Source organism: Panthera leo, chromosome B4, assembly GCF_018350215.1.
Source record: "Panthera leo isolate Ple1 chromosome B4, P.leo_Ple1_pat1.1, whole genome shotgun sequence".
Classification (NCBI taxonomy): Eukaryota; Metazoa; Chordata; class Mammalia; order Carnivora; family Felidae; genus Panthera; species Panthera leo.
In genome coordinates this window covers 18,514,668-18,539,993 of record NC_056685.1, presented here as the reverse complement: position 1 = coordinate 18,539,993, position 25,326 = coordinate 18,514,668, and the positions used below count along the sequence as shown (strand labels likewise).

General features: G+C 39.5%; 1 protein-coding gene and 1 pseudogene across 2 annotated transcripts in view; both read right to left on the bottom strand.

Moving 5' to 3' along the window:
• The window catches only part of PLXDC2 (plexin domain containing 2), a 445,479-nt gene that overhangs the window by 147,302 nt on the left and 272,851 nt on the right, over nucleotides 1-25,326 (bottom strand). The window lies entirely within an intron of this gene.
• Nucleotides 587-2,519, bottom strand: LOC122223929 (annotated as a pseudogene).

The following is a 25,326-nucleotide window of genomic DNA, read 5'->3' as shown; positions in this document are numbered from 1 at the left end:
GGGGAGGGGCAGAGAGAGAGGGAGACACAGAATCCGAAGCAGGCTCCAGGCTCTGAGCTGTCAGCACAGAGCCCGACACGGGGTTTGAACTCACAGACCATGAGATTATGACCTGAGCCAAAGTTGGACGCTTAGCCGACTCAGCCACCCAAGTGCCCCGTAATATGTTTTGAAACCAGGAAGTGTGACACCTTCCTCTTTGTTTTACTTTCTCAAGATTGTTTGACTATTCAGAGTCTTTTGTAGTTTCATATGAATTTTAACATTTTTTTCTATTTCCTTAAATTGGCTGGGGCGACTGGGTGGCTCAGTTGGTGAAGTGACTGACTTCAGCTCAGGTCAGGATCTCATGGTCTGTGAGTTTGAGCCCTGTGTTGGGCTCTGTGCTGACAGCTTGGAGGCGGGATCCTGCTTCAGATTCTGTGTCTCCCTCTCTCTCTGCCCCTCCCTCACTCATGCTCTGTCTCTTTCTCAAAAATAAATAAACATTAAAAAAAATCATAAAAAAATGCAATTGGCATTTTTCTCTACCATTGGCAGAGATGGCATTAAGTTTGTAGATTGCTTTAGTAGTATGGACGTTTTATTTTATTTATTTTTCAATGGATATTTTTATTATTTATTTAACAGATCACCAATGTTGTCTCCCTATCCCTCTACAATTAAAATTTCATCTTTTTTTCCATGATGAGTAGTAAAACAAGGACAAAGTTAATCAGAATAAGCTACTTCAAAAAGAGAAGCTAACATAGCACAGTTTCTTCTAAAAGGCAGAATAGAAGTATATGCCCTCTAGGATGCATAATCACCAAGTGATTATAAGTTACTAAGGAATTCAAATGGCATCTTGAAGGATGTAGGCAAATCCAGGGTGCAGTAAAGAGGAGCTGAGATGCTGTGCAACTGCTTAAGGGCTCCTGGCACTGCATCTCTTGGCTACTAGCTGAATCTTGACACAAGGGAAGATTTAGTCAATGCCAAGTGGAGATGTGGCAGGTGCTACACAAGAGATGTGTTGACTTAGGGGCTGTGCACAGGAACCAAAAGGCAGGAAAGTATCAAACACTTCTGACAGCATCCACCCCAGGAAGGACTTTGCCTTCCGGGAGCTCTAAACTGGCACCACCCCCAGTGCTCACATGGCTGACTTTATCCTCTGTGTTCCATTTGGCCCAGTAAGGGGCAGTGTCTCCACCTCCTAGGATGGGGATGCATCTCCTGAAAGCGGCTTTCACCACCTCATCTATGAAGGCTTTGGTTCCTTGGCCAAAAGCTTCCCATTCAAATATGCCCACAGGTCCACTCCACACAATCTGCTCAGCCTGAAGAACTGCCTCAGCATACTTCTTGATCCTCTCAGGACCAAGGTCCAAGCCCATCCCACCAGTAGGTGTGCCAGAGGCTACAGTGGCTTGGCCAGTCTTGGCATTCTCATCAAACTTCTCAGCAGTGACAAAGTCAACAGGCAAGGTGATTTTCACACTGTTCTTCTCAGCTTTAGAGATGAGGACTTTGCTGATCTTGCCTCCCTCTTCATCAACAGAGAAGTGCCAATCTCCATGTTGTTGAGCACCTTAAGGAAAGTAAAAGCCATTCCACCACCAATAATCATCTCATTGACTTTGTCCAGTATATTGCTGATCATGTGGATATTGTCTGCGACTTTAGCTCTTCCCAGGAGGACCAGGAAGGATCAGTCTGTGCTCTCCAAGGCCTTGCAAAATGGCTCGGCTCCTTCTTCCTCAAGAAATGTCTGGCCTTCTGTGGCATACTGACTCCCACCACGTTGCTGTGGGCTCAGCGAGTCGTGCCAAAGCATCGTTGACATAGACGCCCTAGCTTGGAAAGTGAAGCTTTGAAGGCTTCTATTTTGGCTGGCTCAGCTTTAACCTTATTCCCAGAAGCATCTTTTCCCTTCCCTTCTTTCTCCACATGGAGGTGGAGGTTCTCCAGCAGGATGACAGACCCAGCAGCTGGGTCAGCCCAAGCTTCCTCCACTTCTGGGCCTGCATAGTCCCTCAAGAACAAAACATCTCTGCCCAGCAGAGATCTGAGTCCTGTAACGTCTGGCTCCAAAGAGTACTTGTCAGGCAGGGGGACACCTTCATGCCAGCCCAGATGGCTCATAAGAACAACTGACTTAGCTCCATTGTCCAAGCAGAATTGGATGCTTGGGATGGCAGCCTTGATTCGCTGGTTAGTTCTTATCTGGTTCCTCATTGGGACGTTAAAGTCCACCCTCATGACTATCTACTTCCCCTTCACATCCAGCTCGTCCAGAGTCAGCCTGTTAGAAAGCAACATCTTGGCAATACAGTGGCAATGACGCTGACAGAGCTTAAGGGGTGGAGAAGAAGGTGTCTGACGTGCTCTCGAGATACATGTGGAATGCAGTGTCCTGGGCCACTAGTATGGACATTTAAAAAACATGAAGTCTTCCGATCCATGAACACATGGCGTCTTTCCATTTATTTGTATCTTCTTCAGTTTCTCTCACCAGTGTTTTATAGATTTTAGTATACAAGTCTTTCACCTCTTTGGGTAAATTTATTGCTAAACTTATTTTTTTCTTTCCAGTGCTATTATACGTAGATAAATAAATATGGATATATATGTAAATAATAATAATAACAATATATAAATATAAATAGCAGAGGTTTTCCTCCCTCTGGTTATCTTTTCAGATAATTTGGTATTAGTGTCTAGAAACTTTACTTATATTTGTATGTCAACTTTATATTCTGCAACTTTACTCAATTCATTTATTCTAACACTTTTGTGTGTGTGTGTGTGTGTGTGTGTGCTTGTGATCCTTAAGGTTTTCAACATATAAAATTATGTCATCTGCAAACAGAGATAATTTTATTTCTGTCTTTCCCATTTGGATGCTTTTTATTACTTTTTCTTGCCAAACAGCCCTGGATAGGAAATGTGGTGAATCACATTAACTGATTTTCATATACTGAAGCATCCTTCCATCTGAGGGATAAATTCCATTTGGCAATGGTTTGTGCTTCTTTTCATGTGTTTGTTTGCTAGTATCGTGTTAATCAGGAATAGTTTTCTGTATTTTTCTTTTCTAGTAATGTCTTTGTTTTGGCTCTGATATCATGGTAATGCTGGACTTACAGAATAAGTTTGGAAGTATTCCCTCCTTTTTCCATATTTTGGAAGAGATTGAGAAGGATTAGTGTTAATTCTAAAATCTTTAGTAGCGTTCACCCATGAAGATATACAATCTTTTTCTATGCTGTGAGTTTTTTTTTTTTTTTTGATTACTGAATCAATTTTCTTTTTTTGTGGTTGTTAATTGTTTTAAACATTTATTCATTTTTTGAGAGACAGAGAGAGGCAGTGTGAGTGGGGGAAGGACAGAGAGAGAGGGAGACACAGAACCCAAAGCAGGCTCCAGGCTCTGAGCTGTCAGCACAGAGCCCAACACGGGACTCAAACTCATGAACCGTGAGATCATGACCTGAGCCGAAGTTGGACACTTAACCAACTGAGCCACCCAGGCACCCCAGGGATTCAATTTTCTTACTAATTATAGATATGTTCAGATTTTCTATTCCTTCATGATTTAGCCTTGGTAGGGTTCATGTTTCTACGAATTTATCCATTTCTTCTATGTTATCCAATTTCTTGGCATATAATTGTTCACAGTAATTTCTTATGATCCTGTTTATTTCTGTGACATCAATTTTAATATTCCCTTCATTTCTGATTTTATTTATTTGAATCATTTCTCTATTTTTTCTAGTTAGTCTAAAGTTTGTCATTTTTTCTACTCTTTCAAAAATCACTTCTTAGCTATGTTGATATCTCTATTGTTTCTCTGGTCTCAATTTTATTTCTGCTCTAATCTTTATTATACCCTTCCTTCTGATAACTTTGAGTTTAGCTTGTGATTTTCCTAGTCCCTTGAGATGTAAAGTTAGTTTATTTGAGATCTTCTTTTTTAATGTAGGTGCTTAGAATTATAAACTTCCCTCTTACTATTGCTTTTGCTACATCCAATAGTTTTGGTATGTTGTGTCTTTGTTTTCATTTGCCTCAAGATATTGTGCAATTTCCCTTGGATCTTTTTGTTTGGCCCATTAGTTGTCTGAGAGTGTGTTTTTTAAAGTCCACATATCGGTGAATTTTCCAGTTTTCCTTCTTACTATTAATTTCTAGTTTCATCCTACAGTGGTTGGAAAATATGTTCAATATGATTTCAGTCTTTTAAAATACATTAAGACTTCTTTTGTGGCCCAATATACGATCTATCCTGGAGAATGTTCCATGTGCAATTTTCTTAAGAAGACTGTGTGTTCTGCTGCTGTTGGGTAGGGTATTCTGTATATGTCTGTTAGGTTCATTTGGTGTACAGTGTTATTTAAGTATACTATTTCTTTATTGATTTTCTGTCTGGATGCTACTTCCATTATTGAATGTGGAGTATTAAAGTCTCTACTATTATTGAACTGCTGTCTATTTCTCCTTAAATTTGTCAATGTTTGTTTTACATATTTAGGAGCTCTGATGTTGGGTGCAGATTTTTTTTTTAATACTGGTTATATCTTCCTACTGTGTTGACTCTTTTATCATGATATAATGTCCTTTGTGTCTTGTGACAGTTTTGACTTATGGTGTAGTTTGTCTGATATAAATATAGCTGTCCCTGTTCTCTTTTGGTTACCAATTATATGGAGTATATTTTTCCATCCCTTTACGTGTATCCTTAAATCTAAAATGAGTTTCTTGTAGATAGCAGGTAGCTGGATTTTTTAAATCCATTCAGTCACTCTAAGCGTTCTGATTGGGGAGTTTAATCCATTTACATTTATAGTAATTATTGACAGAGAAGGACTTACTATTTCTATTTTGTTAATTATTTTCAGTCTATCCTGTAGCTCTTTTGTCCATCTTTTCTTGTCTTGCTATCCGCTTTGTATTTCATTGATTTTGTAATGGTATATTTTGTTTCCTTTCTCTTTTTCTGTTGTGTATTTTCTATGTGTTTTATTTTTGTGCTTACCATGGGGCTATCATAAAACGTCTGAGAGTTTTAATAGTCTATTTTAAGCTAATAACACTAATGTTTAAATCATTCTTAACCAATTTTAAAAATGAAGTAAATTTGTCCTTCTTACAATGACTACAGTCTGATTCTTTACAACATTTATTGACAAAACAAACATCTCACTTTGACATTTTTGGTTTAGCTTTTAAAATAAACTAAACTAGATGTTAGTTTATAAGTGTGTATAGTTTATTTGGAGAATATCTACAGTCCAAGTGAAATATATTTTTTTTTCTGAATCACAAGGCAATTGTTTTAAAAAATTTAACACTGAATAAAGAAATTTATCTTTCAAATTACAAAACAACATAATATCAATTGCTGGTTTAAGTAAAAGAATTAATTCCATTTTTTAAAGCAATCTGATAATAAATTTCTTTTTAAAATGTCATGAAGAATTTACTATCAAGGCTAAAATGAATAAACTTATGTGAGGGTAACAGAAAATGACAGAAAGAATTTTAAGGCATTTTATTACTTGTTCCATTGTGAGTAACTTAGGTTTATGTCTATCACCCACACTAAACTGAATGTTCCCCTGCGGCAGGGAATGCATTGATCATTGTTTCCTCTGCCTACTGCTCTGTGTGGCACATAACTGGCTCTCTGCAAATTTTCACTGATTTCTATTGTGTAACTAAGAGGAGGGATGTAGGAGTGCGAACAACGTTGACTCCATCTTTGGTCCTCCGCCCCGTTCGTGCCCACACAGTGACTTCCCCCTTGGGGCTACGTGTTCCAGGCCCTGTGGAGGTTAATGTACGTCCTGACCAGAATGCAGGAAGGCTCGTTCTGATCTTCCCTAAAGTGGTGCACAAAAGACTCCACTTTAGATAACTAGTAGAGACCCTCTGGTGTGCAGATGGTGACCACACCACCATGCCCCTGGCTTTACAAAAGCCGGGGACTGGAATCCAGATGAAGTGGAGAATAGCTTTGGAGAATAACCACATACTGCCTGGATCATCTGCCTGCCTGATTCCCCTTATGCCCCTATCAGCAGGTTACCCTGAATAAAACTCTGTGAAAATGAAATGGAATGGCTTGCTCTGTTCTCAGTCTTAAAGTGCCTTCTCAGTCTGGAGGATGCATTACGGACCCTCCACCTTCTAACAAGGGAGAGGAATAAAAATACATTTTACTTTAGTTCTGGTAGAATCAGACTCCCTGGTGAGGGAATGACAGCATACAAGGAGCCCAGTGAGGAGCCAGAGGTGACAGGAACAACCAGGTGTGAGGCGATATGGAACCTGACTGTTGGCAGTGAGAATGCAAAGAAACAGGGTCTGTGGGGGGAAAGATGAACAGAGCTGATAGAACAGGAAAAACAAAACAAAACAAAGGTACCTAAAAAAAAACGTAGATTCTGCAAAACTGGAAGAAACATGTACAGATTGATGAACATGGGAGGAAGATTTAGGAGGAAAGACAATGAGGACTCAATATGGAAATTCCAGCAGCCAGCGGTGTGGAAGCAGGATGACAGGCTGGGTGTTCCAGTGGGCGGTGTGCAGAGGAAGGCCAGGGACAGGCATGCTGGAGCCAGCCTTCAGGGTGGAGGAGCCTGAGCATGGGAAGGTGCACAGGAGGCCAGAGAAGGAAATACACCAGGTGAGATGTTGTTGCAGAAATCCACAGGGGTGATGATCTCAAAAGAGGAAGAGTTTATGGTATGAATGCCACCACTGAGGTGAAGGAATAGAACGGATATTTCTGATCAGGCCATTCTCTCTTAATTGCTTATGATAAAGATCACAGGAGAGAGAACGGATTTACGCTGCAAGGTGATAGTAAAACACTTCTAAGTGGCATGGTCTGTCATTCCTACTGCCCTCCTTGACCCAGCGCTAATTTATCCGTCCAGTTTTCACTCCAGGGTAGGCAAGGTCAGGTCTCCCTGCATCGTTTTTCAGTTTCTTTCATCTTTGTACCCCCTCCTGGAGAGCCCTTCTTCTGCATAAACTACACCTGTCAGAGCTGCACGTTCTCCAGCTTTATGGTAAACACTTCTTCCTCAACGATCTCCATCCCTGCTAGGCAGATGTCTCGTATTCCTTTGAACTTTCATGTAAGTTTTCAATTTTCCCACAGACTGAGGATATTTTTGGTATATATTTACATATATATTGGTATATATTTGGTATAAATATATCAAACATAGTACCAAAAATATATACCAAGTATATATACCATATATATATTTGTTTCCTTTCCTAGACATACGAATTTCCCTTTGAGGAGAGAAAGGTTCAGACTCAGCATTTGCTACACTTCTATGACTGCTTGGAAAAGAAAACTGTGCTTTGCATAGTTCGTTCATCCCCCACCCCGCCCCTCGTGGCAATCTGAGGGTTGACTCAGGTCAGATGCTGTTTTGGGGGACCAGATACAGCAATGAAAAGATGGAGAGGCTCCTGCCCTCTGGGAGCTTACTTTCCATGCATTGGCATTACATTGACTAGTTAAGGATCTTCCGAGTTCTAAAGATTTATTACTCTAGGATCATTTCCTAATTAGAGTAGTATTTTAAAAATATATTTAAATATTCTCCATTGAGGGGTGCCTGGGTGGCTCAGTTGGTTAAGCATCCAGCTCTTTTTTTTTAATGTTTATTTATTTTGAGAGACTGATTTAGAGCATGAGGGAGATAGAGAAATCCCAAGCAGGGTCCACACTGTCGGTACTGAGCCTGATGTGGGGCTCGACCTCATTAACTGCGAAATCATGACCTGTGCCGAAATCAAGAGTTGAACGCTTAACTGACAGAACCATCCAGGCTCCCCAAGAAGCTGCTTCTTCACTCAAGGAATAACAATAGCCAATATGCTCAAGTTGTCAATTTGTATGGAACATTTAAAACCACTACATGGCAGTGACTCACACTGAAGGCAGCAACATTGTACTTTATAAAAATAATGCATTATAAAAAATGATGACACATTGTCATTGACACAATGCCCAAAACTCAATAGCTATTGCTAAGTACATCCTGGAAACAGAAGACTGAAACATATTATAATAGTAAGATTATCTAGTGTAAGCAGAAATTTGGGAGAATATGATATTCTATTTCATAAAGACAAACAAATGTAAATATTGTAACATCCCTGAGGGTAGGGGTTAGTCATCATAGATGGGAATTCCTCTTTTTTTTTTTTTTTTAAACTAGGTAATTTATTGTTCCAGGGTTAGGAAAGGTTCAAATTTTTCTTTTTGTCCACCAGAAAACGATCAAGATGATTTCTGATTTCAGTTCTGATCAAGCTTTTCCTCCTTTGTATATACATAAACAAACACAAGAAATCCTCAATACATAGAACTTCCTCATGATTGCATTACAAAAATCTTAAAAACCCCTCAGCCTTTTTTTTTTTTTACCCCTCAGCATTTTTTTTTTATCCACCTGTGATCTGAACTTTGCATCTATCACAAACTTGATAACCAGTGAATCTTTCTAAAAACAAAACAAAACAATAAAACAAAACAGGTTCTGGAGATCTACTGTATTTTAACACAGGGCCTATTTTAACATAGGGCTTATGGTTAAAAATACTATATTGTCTACAGAGAAAAAACTGGGGTTGCCAGAGGGGAGGGGGGTGTGGGGAATGGGAGAAATAGGTGAAGGGGATTAAAAGGTACAAACTTTCAGTTAGAAAATAAATCACAGAGATGAAAAGCGTGGTCCAGGGAATATAATTAATATTGTAATAACGTTGTATGGTGACAGATGGTGACTAGATTTGTCATGGTGAGCACCGAACAATGTAGAGAATTGTTGAATCACTGTGTTGTGCACCTGAAATAAATGGGATACCGTATGCCAACCATACTTCAATAACACATATTTTTAAAAAGATAAATAAGTACTAGGGATGTAATATAAAATATGACTGTAGTTATATGCTTGTCTATTGTCTATTTGAAAGGTGTTTAGAGAGTAAATCCTAAGACTTCTCATCACAAGGAAAACCTTTTGTTTTTCTTTTCATCTTTTGTTTTGTTTTGTTTTGATCTCTGAACTTATTGCGGTGATCATTTTACAATATATGTAAGGTAAAATCTTAAACATACACGATGCCATATGCCAATAATTGCCTTATGCCAATTATGTGTCAACAAAACCAGGGTAGGGGCGCCTGAGTGGCTCAGTCGGTTAAGTGTCCGACTTTGGCTCAGGTCAGGAGCTCATGGTTCATGAGTTCGAGCCCTGCATTGGGCTCTCTGCTGTCAGCATAAAACCCGCTTCAGATCCTCTGTCCTCCTCTGTCTCTACCCCTCTCCTGCTTGTGCGCTTGCTCTCTCTCACTCTCTCTCTTTCTCTCAAAAATAAACATTAAAAAAAACTGGGGTAAAAAATACCATATTGTATACTTGAAATTTTGCCAATAGGGTAGATCTTCCATTCAGTCTTCTTGCCATTAAAGAAAAAAAGAAAAAAAACAAAGAATGAAAAAACGAATGAATGAGTGAGAGGAAACTTTAGGTGATGGATATGTTTATGGCTTTGATTGCATTGACAGTTTCATGGGTGACTATCTCCCAACTCCTCATGTTGTATTCATTAAATATCTGTAGCTTGCTTTAGGATGAGTCATATACTTGGGAAGCTCTAAAGGAAATAAGATTAGAAGACTGAGGATGAATGATAATTCGGGAAACTATCAAATGATATAACTTGTAGTAAAAAAAAAAAAAAAAGGTGATAATGAGGTTTCCTCCAATTTTAATAGTGATACTAGCCTAAACTCAAACTTCTCAAACACTGATGAACTGGTATGAATACTTTCTTACCATTATATGATTTTGTTTGATCTATCACACAGAGATTTTCTTAATTGCCACTAACATCTTCCTTCTTTCCCTCACATATTATGTATGAACTGTGTCCAGTGCACGGGACACTGAAGAGAGAATGAGAGAAACATAGGACTATTATACCTGTCCTCATTGCTTTGATTCCCCGCCCCCCCCCCCCCAATGCTCTATATTAATTCATTCTACAACAACTTTTCCTAAAAACCGCAGGGTGCCTTAGAGTTTTTAATCTGATGTAAATTCCCAAGAGGAAAATTTGGTAAATGGTAATGCCTAAATTTATTTGAGCAGGGATCCAATTTTTTAAAATTGCTGAGTGTCAGGGTACCTGAATCGCCCAGTCATTTATGCATCCAACTCTTGGTTTCGGTTCAGGTCATGATCTAGCGGTATGTGACATTGAGCCCCGCATCAGACTCTGTGCTGGCAGCGCAGAGCCTGCTTGGGATCCTCTCTCTCTCTCTCTCTCTCCCTCTGTCTGCCTCTCCCCCACGCTCTCTCTCAAAATAAAATAAATAAACTTAAAAAAAATTGCTGACTGTCTCTGAGCCCTACAGAATACACTGTGGGAAACATCACATTCCAGGGGAAGGGGCAGGGCCAAAGGATCGAGGAATACTCACGGCTGATGTTAACCTGCTATACTCACCAATTTTTCATTCAATGGTTATTGGTAATAAGAAGTAATCTGTCCATTTTGAGAAAGATCAATCAGAGAAACTTGTGTAACAATCAGCTTTTGTCCTAAAGAGATTTTTCTAGACCCTGAATTATGCCCTCCTCTTGATTATGAAATAAGACCCCAAATTAAATTCTTTAAGCAAACAGATGAAACACAGATAAGATAAAGGTTTACTTCAGTGAATTTCTAGGATAATATCAAAAATTTATTTCCTACATTTCAAAGTCTGAGGAAGATATATAAGTATAGAGAATAGGGATCTAAGAAGTCTGATAAGGAGAATTGCAAAGTATTAACTTGTACCTAAAACCATTTATGAAATCTAGTAAAAAGATTAATCTAAAAGAATTACTAAAGATAATTTCTTTAGGAATAATCTCCTAGATTAATTTGTTGAATTTTCCTCCTTTTGTTCATATTCCCTGGTGAAATTATTTTCTTTCTGAGAAATATACATTCTTACTCCTAAGAGGTAAATATCTTGAAATAATTTCTATTCTGAGGATAGGAATCCAAACAACAACAGCCAAAACACTCTAAACAGAACAAACTCTAACACTCAAAATACCCTACACAGAATGACCTCTTTCCCAAAGTGGCTTCTGTCCATCAGAAAGACTTTTGAAAGTCACCTTTACACAGTAACTCTTCCAAGAGCAGTTTTAGGACCTTAACTATGACAGTGAAGGAAGACCATGGCACATGGCTATTCTTAGGTCAGTGTTTCACAAAGGTAGATTTAATCTTATCCTGATTAAAATGAAAAACAAAACAGAAGGTTTTTTTTTTTTTTAATGTTTATTTATTTTTGAGACAGGGAGAGACAGCATGAATGGGGGAGGGTCAGAGAGAGAGGGAGACACAGAATCTAAAACAGGCTCCAGGCTCTGAGCTGTCAGCACAGAGCCCGACGCGGGGCTCGAACTCACGGACCGCGAGATCGTGACCTGAGCCGAAGTCAGATGCTTAACCGACTGAGCCACCCAGGCGCCCCAAAACAGAAGTTTAGATGTCACCTCTCAGGTACTTATTTCTGCTTCTATCTTTCTTCTCAAACTATTACAAACTCTGTGGTTTGGCTCGTGACTCAGTTTGTTCACATTATCATTTAATAAGGTCTCACTCTGACTTTTGCCTCTACATTGGAAGAAAATTACCAGGCTTCATGGCAGCAATTACCCTGTACGCTCAGACATTCTATTTTCTTCTAATTCAACCTACTAGTCATATGATCAACATGGTCACATGTTAAACTTGTGTGAGGTCATCAACTGACAAATTAATTTTGCAAAAAATAAGACTGAAGGAAATTCTTGGTGCCATAGAAGTAAACTGAGTCAACAAAGCCATTGGCCATCCAGTTTCTGAATATAACATTATGATTCCTTAAAGGCAGGAACTGTGCTTTATTTATCTGTGTCTGATGTTTAGTTTAGTGTCTGATATAAAATAGCCCTCAAGAAATGTTTGTGGAATTAATGAATATTTTAAACTATTCAAGGCCAACAATGCATTTTAAATAACCATACTTTTCATGGGTTTAACTCATCAATTATTGTATAATTTAACATCCTAAAATTGAAATGAGCAAATCAATTTGTGGAGATGAAGTAAATGATGTCCCAGGTCACATCACTCAAGAGCAGGTCAGGGATCTGAACTGAATCTGCCTCCGAATGCCATGATTTCACAGAGCACCAGGCTCTTTCTCAGAAGGTTCTTAATGATGATTAATGCGATGCCCAACTATGGTGATAGCAAAGCTAACTAGACAGATAAAGAATGGGGCATTGGGAGATCTGGTTGTTTGACTTTACCAGCGCCTACACAGTTATATTCCCTATTTCCCTGACTTGCTCAGGAATGCCAGAAAGAGACGGGTTTTTGTGTGTAGGGGGTCGAAGGGGGGATGTGGAAGACACTGCAGTCATGTCTTTTGCTCATGGTGATCTACCTTGTGAATTCTCACAGCCCTGGATTTCCCTGCCACTCAGCATCCCTCAGGCATCCCTGCCAATTGCTTGGAGAAAATTGAACTGAACTGCACAATGCATCTGGAAACTAAATAATGACCACAAATATTTGCTTCTTTAATACACATTTCATTGATTCCTGTCATCAATGTGGATAATCATGCTTATCATAATATTCATTTGAAGTCAACAATGTTAAGATTAATTGTGAATCATTCCAGCTGAGGCTGAGGACATGTTTTCCTCTGGAAATGACATTAAACATTGTAGTTCATGTGTGCAGGCCAACCTAAAAATAGGATATCGATTTATGTGGCACAAATATTTGTTGCGTGTGCAACATTTCTAGAACAGAATGAAGTAGGACTAGTACAGAAAGAATGCTCGTTTCTCCATATACCAATAAAAGGTTGGTGGAGGCTGAAGTGGAACATAAGGATCATCTTATTCCCAAGGTCAGGTAGTGGGAGTGCTGTTGGTACCACCCACAGCCCAGAATCAATAGGACCTGGAAGCTCTTAGGACAGTGAGAAGGCAGGAGGACTGCACAAAGAGAAGTGATTGCTGCAGATGCACACTGTTCTCCTCCCGATTAATTATGTTTCTTTAACTTCATGTTTTTATTGCTGCCTGTGTGACCCCGACTTATTCACTCCATGAGGGTCAGTTTCCTCCTATGCTTGTTGGCAGCAGAACAGCCACACTGCTAGTTTGTAGTAAAGATTAGAGATAATACACCTAAAGCCCCTAACATAAAGACTGGTGCCTAGCAGGCATTCTGGGAACAGTCTATCACCACTGTTACTCCTGCAATAACTACCATGATGACCACTGTTTCTCTCACCACCACGATTACTTGCTACTTGCTGGTCAACTAAAGGGGCTGACCCTAGAGGATACAGCTTGATTTGTTTCCCACCGCAGCCAGCCTTCAAACTCACCCTACTGAATCTCTTCTCTTTTTCCTTGACATCTTGGGAACATGCTGTATCATTGCAGGTATTAATGAGTAGCACCATTTTTTAGGTATTAGGGTGCAGACTTAAGAACCGAAGGTCTCTACCTCATCTGGTTTAAAGCCAGTTTAAAGGTAATCCCTCCCCATCCAAGCTTAGATTGGACCTGAGGCTCATGGACCCAGAGTGCAGGTGGTCTGCCCTTTTACCCCCACCCCTCTGGCTGCTTGGCTCCTGTGGTCAACAGAAGCAAGACACGGAAGAACAAGGAACTGAGGCTTCTTTACAATTAGCTAGTTTTCCTTGGATCTCTCTCTTGGGTATTAGGCAGGCATGATGTCATGGCAGGTATCAAAATCCATGAGGTGAATTTACAGATTTTTCAGAAAGTTCCACCCCCTCCTCCTGGGCTCTCTCCCACTGCCATTCTGACTTGAGGGAAGCACTCTTGGGTCGACACTCCCCTGCCACTTCCCCACTTCCCCACGTCTGGTTCTCAGTGGTAAGCCCACAGACTTTTTGTGCTGCACACACCTTGTTCCAGGAGGGAGGGTGTTGATAAGTAACTCGAGCTGGGCTAGCCTTCTTGGCATCTACTGAACAATGGGAACAATGTGACTGTTGCCATATATCACATTTGCCCTTTGTCCTCACTCCCCCTGCAAGCTACTTTACAGCCTCCCCCTTAGACTTCTTCAGTTCGAGTCCATGGTGAAGGAGGAACATTACATGGTTTATACTCTCCTCAGTTTTCTGAAGACCCTTCTCTCTAATGAATCAGAATCTTCCTTATACAAGCTCTTTCATACTTTGGTCTCTCTTTAGACTGTAGAACAACTTATTACCCACTGTCTTCAACACTGAGAGTTGACTTTGACCCGGAAGAATATGGTGCTTGTCTTTGCTCTTATCTACGTACACTGAAACACATGAAGGAGTGCCACGGGGTGGAGGTGAGGAAGGAGAGTGAGCATATGAACTGGCAAAGTGTTCTCTCTCACCTGCTCCTCATTTACTCTCCAAGTATGGAGCTCATGCCCTCAACAAAAGCTGCAGTGCATTTGGAAGAAGGGGAATGAAAAATTCATCTGACTCAGGACAGGTTGGAGATCATGTGGCCTACAAGAAGAAAGCAGGCTTTGCCATAGTACAAGAGAAGGAGAGTCTACCCAGAGATTCATATGTAAGGCATTTGTGTAAACTGATTCATTAAAACTAAGAAATACTCATATGGGACCTAGTTGTTGGCAGTAAGAAGTTGATAATTTCATTAGGAAAATTAAATGTTCATACAGAAAGCAGATAAAATGACATATAACAATATACATGACAGAACAGCATCATACACTGGAGACTAACTCTTTAGGGAATTTTAACAAGGAGCTGGAGTTGGTCCAGGAAAAATTCCTATAGGAAACTGGTCCAAAAAATTCCTACAGCAAATAGGAACTAAAGCAAGATATAAGGGATAGGAAGGCTGTTGAGTATTTTTTATTAGTATTTTAATAGCTGTTTAAAGCAACAAAAGCACTTCAGTGTAAGACTTTGAAAACAAAATTATAAAAAAAGTAAATAAAAATCAAATTTGATTCTACTACCCTGAGATAACTACTGTTGTTAACATTTTCAACTTTGTTCCATTCTTTCTCCCTCCGAAATCCTATTACATTTCCCTAGACAATCCATCGTCTCAACATAAAAGCGACTATTGCATATTTTGTCCTCTTCTCAAATTGCCCTCCCCCTGCTCGGAACTTGTCACTCTCAGCTGGTGACTTTACTTTTTATTTCACTGAAGGAGCAGAAGCCATCAGGATGAACTGGCTTCCGTCTGAGAGGCCAACCATTCCAACTGGGCACTTTCTGCCCTGAAGGACTCTGCTCCTTCCGTTAGACATTCTAAGATATATCTTCCCAGTTTTCATGCACACACATGCGTGTACACACACACGCATGCAGACACATGCCTCCTCTGACTCCACGACCCACAAAATAAAACACACTCTTCCTTTGGTTCCACATCTCTTCCAGGTGGGATCCTACTTCTCTGCACCCTTGTACAAAATTATTTCAAAGGTTTGTTAAAAATGCCATCTCCCATCTTCACATTCCCCTTCCTCTCCAACTCCAACCACCAATCAGGTGTCTGTTCCCAGGACTCCTTCAAAGCTGTCCTTATCAGTGTAAGCAGTGAGGTCCACACTGCCTGGCTAATGCTTGACCCACGTCAAGAACTTCCAGGGCCCTCTTTTTTCATTAAAGCATTAAAAATTGTTTTATGACTGTGTTGTTACAAAAACCAACGTAACCTAGTCCAGGTCCAGTATTACATATTCATTGTTACTATATTCATATTTTTTTTCTTCTAATTGAAAAAAAAATGAAATTCAAACATTCCATGTGCCCTACGATATCATGGGACCTAGGTACTGTGCCTCCTGTCCCCAGTGGGTAAGATGGCCCTGAGGCTAACTTGTTAGTCCTCATCTTGCTCAAACTCTGGAAAACACTCCACGCAGTTGATAATCTTCTTGTTGGTTTTGTTCCCACCTCACTGGTTGTTGTTCCTCAGCCTCTTCTGAGGCATGCTCCTCCTTCCTGCCTTGCCAATATTGACATAGTCCACACCTGAGTGTGGGACCCCTTCTCTGTCTATGAGAACAATCCTAGGGCCTCTCAACCTGTCCCGTGGCTGTAGAAGGTGATCCCTCCTAAACTTCTATCTCCAACCCCCATTTTCCCTCTGAAATTTGGACTCTGAAATCTTAACTCCTTATATTACATCTCCAGTTGAATGTTACATAGGGATCTCCAACATACTTTGACTAAAATAGAATCCCCTTAATCTTGTTCTTCCCTAGTGTTCTACCGTGCAATAAATAACACTACTATGCACTCAATTGCTCAAGCCCAAATACTTTAAAATCACCTTTGACGTTTCTCTTTTCCTCATATCCTTTACCCAATTCATCAGGAAATGTTATCCTGAATGTTATCAGCAGTACCTTCAAAACATATCCAGAAACCTTCCATTATGGCAACAGAGTAAGACAGATGGATAACTCATTTAATAAATAGAAGAGTGATTAGATTTATGAGCTTGAAGGACAGTATAAATAAATAATAATTGTAGCTTAAGGTAAGGGCTGTGCAACAGAGAAAGAGGAAAGCTGGGGAAGAGTATTCAATCACTCCCAGAGAGGTGGTGATCATTACCCAAACCAAATGTACAGCATTTTAGGGAACACTGAGTTATCCATATAAAAATAAAATATAGATATAGGATGAGGTTTAGGTTTGATGTTTAGTAACGATATGGAACACAGAATGCAGATCTGGATACCGACGGAGAATTTGTGAAATCTAAAAAATGAGCAGTTCGGACTCACATGGTGGGGCATGCTCATGTACACAGAATGGCAGAAGAAATGGTGACCAAAGTGCATCAGATAAGGATCTCTTAAAAGACTGGTAACAAATCAAGATATTGTTATTTACTAGAATACAAGGGAAGAAAATGTTTCATGAGGAGGAGATGATCAGTAGAGCCCTATGCCACAAAAAGGTCCAGGAGAATTAAGGTCAGTTAATAATTATGTAAGCTGTTGGCAACTACTTGAACACTTCCATTTTGGTAATGATAAGCCTAGAAAGCAGAGTAAGAACATTAAGGGCTTTTCAATAAGGCATCAATCAAAAACATTTTTAGGAGAAGAAAAAAGGAAATAGCATAGTGACTAAGGCAGGAAACTGAGTGAAACCAACATTTTCACAATTTGTGAGGTATGAAGTAGGTAACGGTGGTTGAGAAGAAAGTGGGAGGGGTGTCTGGGTGGCTCAGGAGGTTAAGCATCTGACTCTTGGTTTTGGCTCAGGTCATAATCTCACGGTTTGTGAGTTTGAGCCCTGCACGGGATCTGTGCTGACAGTGTGCAGCCTGGCTGGGATTATCTCTTCCCCTCTCTCTCTCTGCTCCTCCTCTGCACTCTCTTTCTCTCAAAATAAGTAAACTTAAAAAAAATTATATATATATATATACATATATATATAATTCTTTATATATATTCTTTGTATATAATTCTTTATAATTCTATGTATATCTAATTCTATATATATATAAGTGGGAAACTTCAGGAGGTTAGGCAAGAAAGGACTGATTCTGAGTGTAGGTTCCTCGGGAGTCTAAATCTAAAAAATAACATGACTGATTGATGGTTGGCAGGAGTTTGTTTTTAGGCTGGTAATTCAATCTTTCCTCTGTTGACTTAGAAGTAACACAAAACTTGTGACACAGCCTTCACTGAACCAAAATGCGAGCCACGCATTTTCACTTTGCCTTAGAAGAGTGTGTATGGGTAGATCAGTGTTACCCCATCTTTTAGGGGTTCTCAGACCCAGTTCCAATGTGGGGGGATCCTCCCCCACACTACACCAAGCAATTCTTAGACACCAACAGAATGTCCAAGATGCAACTCAATTCTGACACTATCTACCCAGAAATAACATCAGATTCCACAGGTTATAAGAGTTCAGTCCCACAAGGCTGACCCTCCCCACCCCCTAGATCAATTGCAATCCCCAGGCTGCTACCTTCGCTCTGACCCACGGGCTACAGTTTTGAGGCTCCAACAACCTCCTCCTTAGGTTTAATCAATTTGCTAGAGTTGCTTACAGATTTAGGGAAAAGTGACTTACATTTACCAGTTTGTTAAAGGATATGATAAAGGGTATGAATCAACACTTAGATCAAGAGATGCGTAAAGCAAGGAATGAGGAAGGGGCGTGGAGCTTCTATGTCCTCTCCGGGTGCACCACTCTCCCTGCTTCTCTACCTGGTCACTAACCCAGAAGCTCTCTGAATCCAGTCCTTTTGGGTTTTTTTAAAAGGCTTCATTACACGGTCATGATTGACTAAGTCGGTGGCCATTGTCTGATTCAATCTCCAGCCCCTCTCCCTTCCCCGGAGGTCTGGGGCTGGGACTGAAAGTGCCAACCCTCTCATAACTTGGTCTGTCCTCCTTCCTGGCAACCAACTGCCATTCTTACCTAAAGGCTTTGGAAACTTGCCTCATTAACACAACAAAAGCTTTCTTTATCTCCCTTATGGCAGGAAATTCCAAGGGTTTTAGGAGCTATGCGCCAGAAATCATGGATGAAGACCAAAAATACATACGAGAAATATATATTTGGTCATTTCTTGTAAGTCACAATATTGCTCCCCGTCCTCTCAGACGGTTGAACATATTATATTATCCCCATATGCCATTTTTAGAAATCACTAGATGCCATTAATACTTGATATCGCCATTTTTCCTGTGACTTATTTCCATCACTGCAGAAAAAAAAGTTAAAGTAGATGGATTGCAGCTGCTGGCCAATGCCTTGAGACCTTAATGATAACAAGTTCAAATTGAATTTACTAAACTAGCAAGTGAGGGCAACATGCAAGATGATATAGTGATTGCCGTGTAATTGCCAATACAATTCATATCTTGTTTAGGTCCTTTTTCCTTCCAGCCCATGGGGATATCATTTGGGCTCCAATACATAGCAGGCAACCCTTATCTCAATACAGATGAGTGCCCTGCAAAAACTGGGTTCTCGTGATGAACAGTTTTGAGACCAACAGATCGAATCAAAAATCAAAATTTAAAGTGCAACAAATTATTGGCAGAATTATTTCACCAGTCAAAAGACCCCACTCCCTCCTCTCTGTCACCTGTGTTTGCTAGCAGTTATCAACTGTGACACTAGGGAGAGGGAGAGAATAGTAACAGGAATGACATGTCCTGAGCAACTGAGCGGCAGCTCTGAATTAAATTAAGTATCTTCAGAGTCCCACAAAATGTCTGCAGTTGGCTGATAACTACACAGTGTTTACTTCCACCCCTTACTTTGGAGGAAGAAGAGGTTTGTATCCCATCATCTCCATGTTATGGATTGTCTGTTACGTTGCTATGGAAACCTACTATTTCCTTTCGCGATCACACCTCCCCCTCTATACATCTTACAAATGGAAAATACGAGCGGGATTACAAATTTATAAAAACTTCATTAGAAACTCCTACGTGCAGACTAAGGGTTTAGTGAGAAAGAACAGGATTAGATTTTTCCTGTGTGAATCATTGGTTTCACCAGAAATCCTTCAACACTTTCTCCCACCGCTACTTATGGTTCTTCACAAGTGGTGATATTTCCATGGATAGTCAGCCTTTGCTAGAATGAGATTCGCTTGCTTAGCGTGTCCTTACTGTGTACTTCTTCCTAGTGACGAGAAAGAGATAAGCTTTTTGTTTGTCTTCTTGAAGCTACTGGCTCAGATCCCTCTTATAAGTTTTGTGACAGAGAATTAGCGGTTAGATTCGTGTTGTCAATTAATTCATTTTTTGAATAGCTAACGTAAGAAGTGTTTTATTTTTCTTTTGCATCAGTCTTACATACTGGTTTTATATTTCAAGGCTTATAATATCACAGCTATGCTGTGTTACCTTTTCTATAAAAGCTATTTTGGTTAAAAGAAACACTACACTTGAGAATGTATAACTAAAAGAAAATAGTAAAACAAAGGAGAAGATTCCTATCAAACATAATTAAGAGAATGCCCTTAGCAACACAGTCACTCCCTCAGTCAAATCTAACTAGATTTCATCTTTCCAGACCTTTCCCCTCAGATCTCTTCAAGTGGGAGATGAAATACTGTGAAAATGGCAACATTTTCTTCTGGCTCAGACGCCTTCTTCACTCAAACTACTTAGCACTGTTTTTCTTATATTGCTGTCCATGCTCATTTTCTATTTTATTACTAAACAAAGAAACACTAAACAACAACAACAATAATGAAAAACAAACCTTGGAACATTCTTTTGGGGGTCTGTGAGAAATAGACTAGAAATGCAACACTCAGATGTTCCATTTTTAATTTTTAAATACATTTTTGGTGAAGGTTATGTAATTGCGGTTTATCAAAATGATGGGCCACCAGTCTTGTGAGCTAACATTTAGTGCCATGGCAAAGTAGTCGTCACATAATTAGATCACGCAAAGCAATTTCTAAGACAGTACACACTGCCGGATCCCTTTGATATGGCTGGGAGAATATACTACAAAATGTGAACAGTGATGATTTCTGGGCGTGGATATTAACAGTGGCTTTTATTTTTTTTTTCATGCTCCTCATTATTTTCCAAACATTTCAGAACGTAACAGTCAGGGATGCTTTTGGCTGCAATAACTGAAAATCTGACTACTCATGGCTTAAACAAATACTGGTTTATTTATTTATGTATTTATTTCTACATTTTTACCCATCAAGAAGACTGGAATGGGAAGTGGTTGGCATTGTTTCAGCTGCTTAATAATGATCTTTCAAACTTCCCATCTTTAGATTTGCTTTTTTCCCCTCCTTATTGGCTCTCGGCCTCACGATCACAAACTGTTACCTTAGAAAAAAGGAATCATATGGGATTTCAAGTTAGAAAATGGGGCCAGAAATAGTTTAGTCATGTTTCGTCCACTGAGTCTTCACTGAAGCCCCTTTCTGAAAACTGATTGCCAAAGTGATTTTTCCTTCCACCTCATTTGCCAGAACTGGATTCCAGGGCCATCTAGAGCTACACAGCATGTAGAGACAGACCGCCATATCTTGGTTTAGATGCATCATAAATCATCGCCTACATCTTATGGGAACAATGATGTCTTCAACAAAACCACTTAGTGGGGAAGGAAATGGGAATGTGTATTCAGTAGTGCCAGAGGCTGAAAAATGCCCCACCTCCCAAATATAGCCATGTTCTAATCTCCGGAACATTTGAATGTCACCTTATGTGGCACATAGGGGTCTCTGCAGATCCTTAGCTGTTAAGGATCTTGAGGTGGGGAGATTATCCTGCACCGTATGGGTAGGCCCTAAATGCAATCACATGAATCCATAAAACAAGGAAGTGCCAGGAGATTAGGAGATTAGACACATATACATAGGAGAAAATGATACAAGGATAGAGCAGAGAGAGATTAGAATATACTGGCCTTGAAGATTAGGATGCTGTGCTCACTCGCCAAGCAATTCAGACAGGAAGATACAAGGAACATATTCTCCTTTAGAGCCTGCCTAAGGAGCAAGGCCCTGCCAACACTGATTTTGGGCTTAGTGATACTAATTGCCAACTCCTGACTTCCAGAACAGCATCCTGAGAGAACAAATCTCTGTTGTTTTAAGCTACCCTGTTTGTGCTCCGTTAGTTTCCTTAGTCAAAGGAAACTAATACAGATAGGAAAGTGAGGTTTTATGTAGGCCACCTTGACTATACTATGACTATGTGTGTGTATAATATATACTAAGTAATATATTACACTTTTAAAATAATATATTTTAGAATATATTCTTCTTTTAGAACATTCTAGAATATTCTTCTACTTTTAGAAGAACATTATTTAAAAAATAATTTGTGAAACAATGAATGAACTCTTCCCATATTTCCACTTCAAGGAAAGAATGTATTTTCAGCAAGGTGCTACCCCAGATGTGAGCAAATCTTTATAGGATCCATAGACATCTATAACCCAGTGCCCCTGACTTCTGCAGACACTGCCTGGGCATTTTCAAAAGTGGATCTGGCCACACAAGATAAATTACTGATACTCTGCTAGCTCTAGATTCAGCATTTTTTTTCAACTATAACCTTAAGTTTAGAAAAAGAAATTTGTAGGTGAAAACAAATAGATTCATGCTCAACCCAAAAGGCATAACTGGGACAAGTTTTTCAGGAATAAATTAAGGAAATGGAAAAAGAGCAGGGCTCTTAATTTTCCTACAGAAACAAGGTGAAAATAGTAATAGTATCTTTAATCTGCCATGGAAAATAAGTGAGGGATGACAGAATATTGGTATTCACTTCAAAGCCGGTTATTAAATTTTTCCTTTTTTCCCTCCAGAACTCAACATGACACGGGCTATTTTCAGACTATGATCTCTCTTTCATCAAAGTCAGCCCTAGCTGTGAAGACCACCTGGTCCACATAATTACCTTAAGCACAGTCTCTGTGTCTCCTGCTTCAAATGACCTCTTTCTTGGTGAAATAAGACATCTCTTACCTTTGGCTGTGTGAAATATGCTCTCAACTCTAAATTACTTATTCACGGGAGACAAATGCTCCTGGATCAATTCAGAGCACTGATCTCTCTCAGTGGGCCCATGAGAACTCTATTCCCAGGGCACAACAAGAAGGCAATCTGCAGATTACCAGACAGAAATGACTAGGGAGGTCGGAAAAACAGCCAAGTGAAAAACCTGCAGAACTGCGCTTCTCAAAATCTTGCTCAGAGAAATGTAAGAAGGAAGTTAAATGCCTCTTTCTTCACGCATGAAACAAATAGTTAGACCCTACCTTTAGAGAGCGCACACTGCTTGTCCAATGCTTGTAATGATTTTATATTCATCACTTAACACTTTTTTCCTGAGTCCCTTTCCCCAACACATATATCCATAAATTGGCATGAACTTTCAAGTTTTATAATTACAAAAGAAATCTCTGTAATCAAACATACAAAATAATTACTTAGCCTCAGAGACTATCAATGCTTACAGAACGTAAGCTTGGAGTCCTCATGGCATGAAGATTTCTCCTGCCTGATTCTCTACCCCATCTGGCACTGTTGGGCACCACATTTGTCTTAAAACTATCTCCTCCCTTAAAATCTGGGCACTGTGCCTCCTTCTCCTTCCCCTGACTACGGAGTCTGTTTTCTTCATTTGCTCTCTTCTGTCAAAACTGAAATCAAATTCCTTGCTTCTAATCTCTTCTCCTCCCTTCCTATCCCTCTTCTCCATTCCTCACTCCTGCCATCCTGTCCTTCCTTCTTCCCAGCTCTTCCTTCTCCTGGATCTCTTCCCCTCCCCTTCCTTCTCTTCTCCTTTCCTTTCTTTTCCTTTTTTTTTGGGGGGGGGGGGAGGAAGGTTCTTTTTCATCCCAATTTCCCCCTATAATATCATTTCTTTCCATGGTGAGGTTGTTATATGAGGTAATAATTCCACAACTGATTTCTCTAGTCCTGATCAAAAAAGGGGGGTATGCAAAATCATTGAATCAAAACTGAAATGTGCATGGAGGGATTGGTTACCCACAAGTCAGATACTAATTAAGACAAGAAAGTGAGTGGAAAGACTTTTGAAATGTCACACAGTGTTCTCCTTTTATCCCAGCTGAGACTCTACTTAAATCAGCATTTGCCAAATTTTCCAGAGAACATTGGTTGGGCAAGACGGTCCTTGGGGAAAAAAAAAAAAAAAGATTTCAATGGTCAAATTAATTAGGGAAAAACTACATATCTCCATTATGAATTTTATTTTATTTTATTTATTTATTTTTTTTTTAATTTTTTTTTCAACGTTTTTTATTTATTTTGGGGACAGAGAGAGACAGAGCATGAACGGGGGAGGGGCAGAGAGAGAGGGAGACACAGAATCAGAAACAGGCTCCAGGCTCCGAGCCATCAGCCCAGAGCCTGACGCGGGGCTCGAACTCACGGACCGCGAGATCGTGACCTGGCTGAAGTCGGATGCTTAACCGACTGCGCCACCCAGGCGCCCCTCCATTATGAATTTTAATAAACAATATCATAAGGACTGAAAATTCTTAGAGGAAATAAATTTATATGTATTTAATCCAATGTTACACAAACTTATTTGACCACGCAACCTTTTTTATAAGTCAACTGATCTTAATGAACATCTCATAACTCCTAACAATCCAGTGGCACTAGATTGTGTGACAATGTCATAACTCCTTGTTAGAGCGCAGAGGGATTTTTAACAATTCCATCTGAAACCTACTTTCTACACATTCTTTTTTCCACTGCCTTCTCTTCACCTTCCCCTCCCCTGGTGTACCTAATACTCTACTAATCACCAAATAATTTGAAATCTGGAAGATACCTACTCATGCCTGATCTCTCTCCTTTCTATTGCTGGTGTGCTCTCATAGCTCTCATACCTTTTTTTTTTGTTTGTTTGTTTTTGTTTTTTAGATTGCTCCTATCTGCAACTTTAAAAAAAGATTTGCTTGATCACTTTCCTCTTTATCCAAGTGAATCCCTTGTTTCCCACTTTGTGTTCCCATCTCACTTTGTAAATATCCCTAGAAATACACAAATTCTACTGAACCTATTGCATCCAGTAAATTGCAAATCTCTATACCTACACTGTCCAATAAGGTAGGATGAGCCACACAGTGTAACATCTGAGCATATAAAATGTGGCTGGTCTGAATTGAGATACGCTACATGCAAAAAATACACACTGGACTGTGAAGACTGATGGCCAAAAAATGAAACAAATTATTAATAATTGAAATATTGATTGTGTATTGAAATGTTAATATACTGTATATATATGGTGAAATTAATTTTGCCTATTTATTTCACTTTTTATGTAACTACTAGAACATTTTTAATTACATATATGCTCACATTTGTGAGTGCCATTGTTCCATTAGATGGCATTGTTCTACAAGGCTGGCACCCCCTCTTACCACACCTCCTAGCCGTACTTGTAATTGTCACTTAGCAAATGTTTCTTGAATAAATGCAATTCGTTCACAAGGTAAAAATGAAATTAGAGAAGGTCCTGAACTTCTGAAGTTGTGACATTTTCTTACAGATAGTAAATGTGAATATTCCATAAGCATTATACACGTTACGTGCCAAATACAATATGGCTTTGAGCTAAGCAATCATTCCGTACTTAGCTATTTTATAGGAAGCCCTGGAAAATAACTCCCTCACAAAATATATCCTTACCATTAACGTTCACCACATGTCAAAATTAGTTGAAAAAG